The sequence below is a fragment of the Apium graveolens genome, chromosome 2 (assembly GCF_009905375.1).
Source record: "Apium graveolens cultivar Ventura chromosome 2, ASM990537v1, whole genome shotgun sequence".
NCBI classification, from domain to species: Eukaryota; Viridiplantae; Streptophyta; class Magnoliopsida; order Apiales; family Apiaceae; genus Apium; species Apium graveolens.
In genome coordinates, this window is record NC_133648.1 from 80,098,668 (window position 1) to 80,107,768 (window position 9,101).

Below are 9,101 nucleotides of genomic sequence, written 5' to 3' on the forward strand. Positions count from 1 at the left end.
CTGAAGTGAGATTGTGAAGAAGAGATTGCATAGTCCAATAGATCTGCAGCTGCAAAGTCCATGAACTGTGGTGCATTGACTTCCTCTTTTGACTCACCAACCAGGAGTACACTTGTACACATCTTACTAGAGTCCAATTCCAAGTGTAATGTGCAGCAGGTGCCTGATATGTCGTAATATTCTCAAGTCTCGTCACTGGTGCTATATGTTAGATGATGCTTCCTGATAATAACCTAGCACACTATACAAAATTTTCAATGATAACATTCCCAGCTTGCAAACAGCCATATCCCTCGGATAAACCTTTGTTGTTATCTCCAAAGGTAACCAGGGGGCCAGCTTTCTCAACCACATTTTATAGCAGGGCTCTATCTCCGGTCATATGTCTTGATGATCCACTGTCAAGAATCCACACTACCGGTTACACCTGTTTAATGCCCTGCACTACAAATGGATTAGACCTTCTTCGGAACCCAAACTTGGTTGGGCCCGGCACACTTGTAGAATTGTCCTTTGTCAGGCAAAACAACATTTTTAATTTTAATGGTCTCAACATCCTCAATGACTGAACATTTGACCTTGTAAACAGCCTTAACAAATTTCTGTTTAAGCTTAGGCACAAATGTCTCCTTTCTAGCCTTAGAAGGACTAGCAGTCTTACACCTATCATGTTTCTTGTTATTCACATGCTGACGAGGAGTAGTCTTATCATTAGACACATGCTTACCATTAAAATAAGCATACATCATATTACAAGCACAAGACATACAATTAGAAACACCACATGCTTTATGAGAGTGATTAACAACAGGTAATTTATGCATGGTAGACATGGCATTTTTGTTATCCAACTCATGTGTGTCTGAGTTAGTCTCAGTTGCTTTCACAACTTTGACTGGAACTTTCGACACACTTGACTTGGAAACAACCTTCTCATTAGCAAGATCTTCAGCACGTATTTCTTCTTGAATAACAGAAGAGGTCGCATCAAATGGTTCAGCAATTGATGCTTTATAGAGGGGTTCATCAACACCCTTAAGCACATATGGTACTTCCCTCCCTTTAGCACAGACATGAGGAGGGGAGTTTATGCCTAATTCTCTAATAGCAGCATTGTAATCATAACCTATTCCAGATGTTTGATTAACAGCTTGCTTACTGTAGAACTCTTTAGCCTTCGAACAAGAATTGAAGTAGGCTCTAACCTTAGTCTCAAGACCGGTGATCTTGTCTTTGAGTATAGTTTCGAGTTTTCTATAACAGTCAACTCTATTCTCTAGAAAAGATACCTGTTCTTTTAATTTGTCTTGATTAATGTGCACAAGTCTTAATTCATTGACCTCTTTCTCAAGGTCTGTGATCTGTAAACTTAACAGTTCATTATCACGACGTGCACAATCTAAGTTACCTCTTAGATGATAAACCATTTCAGCATCAGAAAGTTTTACCTCTATTCTTGATGATGAAGCTTTTCCATCAATAGCCATAAGAGCAAGATTTCCTTCTTCTTCATCTTCACTGTCAGTATCATCCCAGCTTCTTCCCTTTGCCAGATAAGCCCTTTCAGAGTTCTTTCTTACTTGCTTTGGCTTCCTACATTCTGTGGCAAAGTGTCCCAACTCATTGCAGTTATAGCATCTAATGGTGCTTCGATCAACCATCCCTGTTTTGTACCCACCACTGCTGGTGTTAGAGGATGAAGATCCACCTTTCTGGAATTTGTTGTAGTTGGACTTGTACTTAAGCTTGGGATTCCTCCTGAATCTGACATTAGAGAATCTCTTGACAATTTGGGCCATTGATTCATCTTCCAATTGCTCCAGCTCTTCCAAGGAATAAAAATCATCACTTGATTGATTTGTAGTAGGAGGATCATATTCTGCTACTAACTCATTTTCCTCACCCTTGGAAAACTGTACCATTATTTCTAACTGTTGAGATTGTTGTTGTTGTTGACCTTCAGCTACAAGTGCAGTAGATGTGCTAACCATTCTATCCTTCCCGTAGACTTCCTTCTGTTGAATCTGCTCCAACTCATAGGTTTTTAACACTCCATAGAGCCTGTCCAAAGAAATCTCACTCAGATCTCTAGCTTCTCTAATGGCAGTGATTCTATGTTCAAGATGAGCTGGCAGTGTTAAAAGGAACTTTTTGTTGACCTCCCTGATTGAATAATATTTTCCATTGATGTTCAGGTTGTTGATCAACGCATTGTACCTCTCAAACACTTCAGTAATTCCTTCTCCTGGATTTGATTTGAAATGTTCATATTCAGAGGTTAGGATTTCCAACTTGTTCTCCCTAACTTCCTCTGTGCCTTCATTAATCACCTCAATAGTTTCCCACATGTGTTTGGAATTTTTACAGTTCATCACATGTCTGTTCATCAAGGGATCAAGGGAATCAATTAATATTAATTGAAGGCTGGCATCCAAGGAGGCTTCTTCCTTCTCAGCAGGAGTAAAATCTTCAGGCTCTTTTGGATAGGTTCTAGCTTTGGTAATCACAACATCATCTACTATCACCTCTGGTTCAATAACCATCGGAGTTTTTAGACCCTTCTTTAACAAGTTTGAATATTTGGGATTTGCCACTTGTAAAAATAAGAGCATCTTCTTCTTCCACATAATATAATTCTCTTTATCAAATTGTGGAATTTTAACGGTTCCAACTTTTTGTGAAGTCATTATGAATTTTTGAATGAATAAAAATTCAAGGAGTTGAAAAATCACAAAAGTCTAGGATCTTGATTTGTTCGTTAATCAGAAGGCTCTGATACCAATTATTAGGTCCCAATGTGTTTGTAGAAGGGGGGTTGAATACAAACGGTACCGAATAATCGAATAAATGCGGAATAAAAAATGTGAAACAAAATTCAAGTTAAATAAGAATATTATTAAACTTGAAAGGTGTTACAACAACTGTATCGATTACAAGGAATTAATCTCAAATTAATTATCACAAATTTAGAATAAATTCGACATGAACTTTTTCTATTTTTGCAATAATTAGAATCAAATGCTAAACGCGATTTGAGATTAAGTTCTAGGGATTTTGATCCGCTAGATTGTTACACAAGAACAAGATAAAGATTTCTAGTTGATTGGATTTAACTTTACAATCTAGAAATTGATCTTGAATAAAGCAGATGAAAATGAAATATTTGTTGCGGCTGCTGTGTTCTTGTTCTTGACTTGTGTATTCTGGATGATTATGCTTTCTGCGGCTTCTGTTTCTTTTTAATTCATTCAACAGAATTGAATTGAACTGGAATGACAATCCTGAGCTCAGCAAGACTTTCGGTATGACAATCAAATGAACTAGCAAGACTATCAGAATGAACTAGCAAGACAATCCTCCTCCCAGTGTAACTTTCGGTGAGACTATTGTTTATACTAGCATGACTTTCGGTATGACTATTGATTGTCATACCGATTGTCATACTAGCACAATCAGTTTGACTTGCTGAATTTAAATGAATTTTAATCCAATTTAAATTCTGAAAATTCCTAAAATTAATTCAGAATTAATTAATCAATTAATTCAATTAATAAATAAATTATTCTTCGCAGATATAATTTATTTTCTTAATTAAATTAGATGACTTAATTAATTAATAGAGAATTAATTCTAGTCTTCAACAATACCCATCCTTCTGCAAATCTTCTGAAAGTCACTGAAAATTATGAATCAATTCCACCACTTCAATGTTGACACTCGATGTACTGTCTGGTTCATGAGTGACTAACTTCCGTGACGTTTCTTCATGTCTTGACTTTGACACTTTGATTTTCTTCAGATTAAATCCTTGTAATTAATGATACTCTGACGAGATCTCTGTCACTTGATTAAATCCACGATCTTGATTTATATCACTGAGGCATGATCAACTTCTTGAACTTCTTCCAGTGAATTGACTCCTCAAGTCCGTAGATGAACCTTGTTTCTGAATCCTTTGACAGATATTACTTTGCGAGATCTCTCTGACGGTCGATCCACTATTTACTTATTACATTCTTATTTGAGTTGAGTTGAATCCTCGAATATACAAATAGGCCTATGACATATGACTTACATTTCCTAACACAACTTATTCTCGATTAAAATAGAATAGACTTATATAGACAACAACCAAAGAGTAATAAATAAAAAGCTCCTAACAATTAAACTATTATAATAATAAAAATATCCAACAATAATGATATTATATATGGTAACACCTCCCCTCAAACTCACGATGGTGAATCGAGAATTTGCCAAACAAAAAACGGAGTTACGTAGTCAAGAAAATCCAAAGCTACAACACCAGAAACAAAAACATCCAAACGAATCCAAAATAGATTCACAAATCCAAATAAACCAAAAACTTCGAAGCAAATCAAAAGCTGAGCAACGCAAAATAAGAGAAAACAGAGTATTCAATCAGCAAGAGATCATAACCCATTCATGTTATCCATTAACCAACCAAAATGATTTCAAAAGTAAAATATATCTACAACCACCGAAACTGAATCCAAATCTAAATCAAATCCGATAACCAATCCAAACCAACTTGAAATTTAAATCTAATCCAAAACAAGAATTGATTCCAAGAATTGATTCTGATCCGTATTGAAATCAAACCACCAAATTTTATCCAAATCTAACCATCAAACAATATTCAATTCTAATATTTAACCAACGCCAAAATTAAATGAAAAAACCATATCACTATATCCAGACCTAAATCAAACAAAAAATAGAATTTGAATTTAACCAAATTCGACGAAGGGCCAGTGTGCCTAGATCCCCAAATAAACTAAAATAATCACGCGAAGGGCCAATGTTCCTAGAACACCAAATAAACTCAAACAATCCCATAAAGGGCTAATGTGCCTAGAGCAGCAGATATAAAAAAAGGCGAAGAAGGTATACATATGTGCTTAGGGATACCCCCATAATAAACACGAGAAAGGTAAAGGAAGATAAAAGGAAAATAAAGATTTTTTTTCCCATGAGCGAGTATCATCAAAAAGAGGTAGAGAGTGTGTATGACAGTCACAACCAAAACTAAAAAGAAACTAGCAGAAAAACTCTAACCAAAAATCAATATTTGTATCCCGTAAAAAGCCAACCACTTTGAAGAAAATAATAATAATCATGATTAAAACTCAAAATCATTTGGAAAAATAAAAAAAAATGATTTGGAGAAGAAGACAAGAAAAAAAAATCTTGAAATAAATATTTTGAACCTAACATGAGAAAATTACCAAGCGACTCTTCATTAAACTATCCCAGATTGAACTATAGCTCTTGATACCATAATAAAGTATTTAGAAAAGGGATAAAAGTATGGTTTATTATAATACAACTTGTTATCAAATACAAGTGAATAGGGGTTTTTTTATCTAATAACCAAACATTAATAAGGAAAATATAATAACAATGAATCTATTATAATAATAATGAACCTATCGAATAATATTGATATTATATATGTTAACATGTTTCACATAATATTAAGGGATTTCCCAAAACTACGTATTATCCAACACAACATTGTACTCTGCATACTGAAGTGCTTTATTTGCCTTGTATTTGATGGTTGCAATTTGTTTAGTAGAAAATTTATTATTAAAATTACTATCTCAGACATAATTTATTATGATAGGTAAGATAATCTCAATTTGTATTGTTTTACAAATTTTTCCTTTTTCTGAAATGGATTGTAAGAGCAAAATTGAACTTTAACACACTATAAATTGAATAAGTATCCAAGAAATTGAAGACGAGGAACTCAATAGTACGTGATGGATTTATTTGTCATGTAAAAATGAAAAGATCCCTTCAATTTTTGATCATGCTTATAAATAAATTGATTTGGTAAGTTCATCAAATTTAATTAAAAATACATTATGGATTTGCTCGATTCGTATAATACATGCATATATTGATGTACATATATATGCCTACATGTAGGTAAGGTACATTGAAGTGTTTCAGATTTAATTTATTATATCTTGAAGGGCGATATTTGAGTTAAATTTGCTTTGTCATTTGTCTGATGCTATTGGGAATCATAATCAATTGTGTTTGACAGGTTGATGCGCATATCGGTTTCAAAGAAAGTCTTTTGAAATTTGCCCATAATTTGGGCCGACTAATTAAAAAATATTTTAAAGAAGATAGCTCAAATAACAATGAATTTATTCAACTTTTTGATGATCCTAAAGGAAAGAATGTGATCATCAACTAAGGAATTGGAAGACATTAAGTTTTTGTAGGAGATAAGAGGTCTCTGGGTCTTTTTGATAGAGAAGGCACCATCTCATTAGGAAGCGTTGAAATTAATTCCTTCCCGGATGCATTCAAAATTAAAAGATCAGTTGATATTGTACAAAGATCTGTAAGAGAGCATAATCATAGTCCATTGGTCATGCAGTAGCATTAAATTACCAGTAATATTGCAGTAAAAAATGCTTACACTGTCGTGTTGGTGATCTACCCAAATTATCTATGGAATATTTTGATATATTTTTATAAGAAGCACTTTTCTTTATTCGGTAATCCAATCTTTAAAAATGAGCTAATGCCTCTATATTTATAGGAAGTCCCAATAGGGTTTTCTTGTTACGAGTGGGCCTGTTGGGCCTTAATGTCTAAATTATGTTCTAATTATTACAATTAATTCCACTTGGGACTTTTCCTTGAGTCCTTGGTCCAACATTTATCCCTCTTGTTTGAAGAAATATCTTTAGATTTGCTCAGGGTATTTTTGGATCCTGAAAATTGGACAAAAAAATAAAGTTTAAATATAACCAAGGTTAGTGAAAAAACTAAAATATATTTTATTATTATTTGGATATTTTATTTTATATTTTTTTGTGTATGTTCATTTTGGGGAAACACACACATATATATCTTGTGTATTTTTCTTTTTCATTTTTTGGTGTTTGCTGATTGGGGTTGTGGCCATTCGACTTCTCTTCTTCATATCAAAAGGAGTTGTCGTCCATCCGGAGATCAGTTCATTGCCATTCTCTTCTTCATCCACCATCCTTGTAAGTTCCCTTTTATTCTTGTTTATCCTTTAAAGTTAGTCGCTTTTGAGTTTAGTAGTTTAGTTTATCAATTTGTGTGATCGATTTGAGTTGGTATGGAAATCCCCAGTTCATCTTCTTCTATGTAAATGATTTTCTAACCGTAATCCTGAAAAGAGACCTCTTCAGGAGGGTGATCAAGAATCGTCATTGAATTTGAATGGGTTGGAGATTCTTGATTTAGAGCAGTGTAATTCCTTTGATTTCATGAATGAAGATGAGTTCTTGTCTAGGATCATGAAGGGTGTGCCACCTCCTCCACCTTTGAGTCCTCGCACATTGGAGCTTAGGTCACGCACTGTCGAGGAGAGTTTGCGTTTGGGTCGAAGGGAGTTTTTGGATAATTCTAGTCTTAAATACATAAGTCACTATATAAAACAAAGAGCCGCCATGGGATAAATTAAAAGATTTATGTTGACTTTAATAATGGGTATTATCATCGTATTTCGTCTGTCGATGACCGGGTTTGGATGATGCAGGAGTATGGGATGCATGGTATTCCTCTTATTTTATTTCATTACGGCCTTCGACTGCCTATACACCCCATCTACTTGGCGATGTACGAGGTAATTAGTTACGGGATTGGTCAGCTTTCATCTAATTTTATCACGCAATTAAGTGACTTTATAGCTTTGTGTTGTGATAAAATTAAGATATCGTCTGTGAAGTTATTCTTTTCTATTTACGGGGTCTGGTACCATGAGGGCTAGGTGTACTTAGACACTCGTCATAAACAGATGGAGATAATGAGTGAGAGGTCATCGAATTCGGGCTATCATCATAAGTGGTTGTATATTGGCGGGCCTGATTTGGAGTTTGTGAGGCCGTGTCGAAAGATTAGCAAGGCAACTATCGATGACCTTAACAATTTGGAAAAATATGATTATGACTATTTGAATAGATTTCATGGTTTAAGATTGATTTACATTCATTTGTAGTTAAAAAAATTTAGATTCTTGGAGGATCATGATCGTAAGATTCATGTCGTAAATGAGTATATGTTGTGTGTTATTGTTGTTTTTCTCTTGTTTTTAACGTTTTGTCTTTGCTCGTCAGTGGCAGGTGTTTCTTTAAAGAAGATTTTAGACAGAGGGGTTTGAGGTGAAATGGACAAAGCTATGATGCTCCTAGTACAGAGGGCCTCAGTTGGAGCTGTTGACGCTGCAAGGGCTGGGCCATCGATGGAGAGACATTCGGTGTCTATCGAGCTGTTGGACGATAATGGGGAGAAGATTGTTGAAGACATGGGAAGGGTGGTCGTTGATGTTAAACCCGCATGTATTAATCCTTACAAATGACATCGTTGTGAAGTGGAAAAGGATGGAGGTGATGGGGCCAATGATACTATTGGTGGAGTTAACAAGACATTGACTCTTATTGGGAACCGGGTTTTGATGACTAATACTGTCGACCCCCAAGCCTGCAGGAAAGTTGTTAGGGTTGAGATTCAACCCACGGAGCATTGGACAGGTGGGTCGACTATTCCTCTTCAAGCTTTTAAGATTTTTAATCTTCCTCAAGATTCTGTGTCTTATGCCGGTAGGATAATATTTTATTATTGATGCTTGTTACCTCGTTTGTGTATGTTCATAGTACGTGTATTATCTCACTTATCACTTATATTTTCTTGTCAGTTTTTTGCTAATTTTGCACACATTTTGAAGGAGTTTAAAGTCGATGCTGCTAGTGAGGCTCGATCCAAATTAGAAGCTGAGATTGCTACCCACAGGGAGGAGAGGAAGAAACTCAATATGAGCTATACCGAGGCGGAAAGGCATGCATGTGACTTGGCTAAAAAAAATCCGTATTGTCAAAGCGGGTTGAAGAGAAGGAAGTTGCTGATAGGTCTTTTGTTGGAAATGTGGAAGAGTTCGAGGCTAAACTTCAAGAGGTGGAGAAGGTACGAAGCGTGAGGGTTTGGAACATAATCTTGCTGAAGTTAATGGATCTTACAAGTCAGTTCTCGAAGAAAATGATAAGTTGAAGCTAGAGGTTCAAAAAGAAGTGGAGGATATTTGGGGA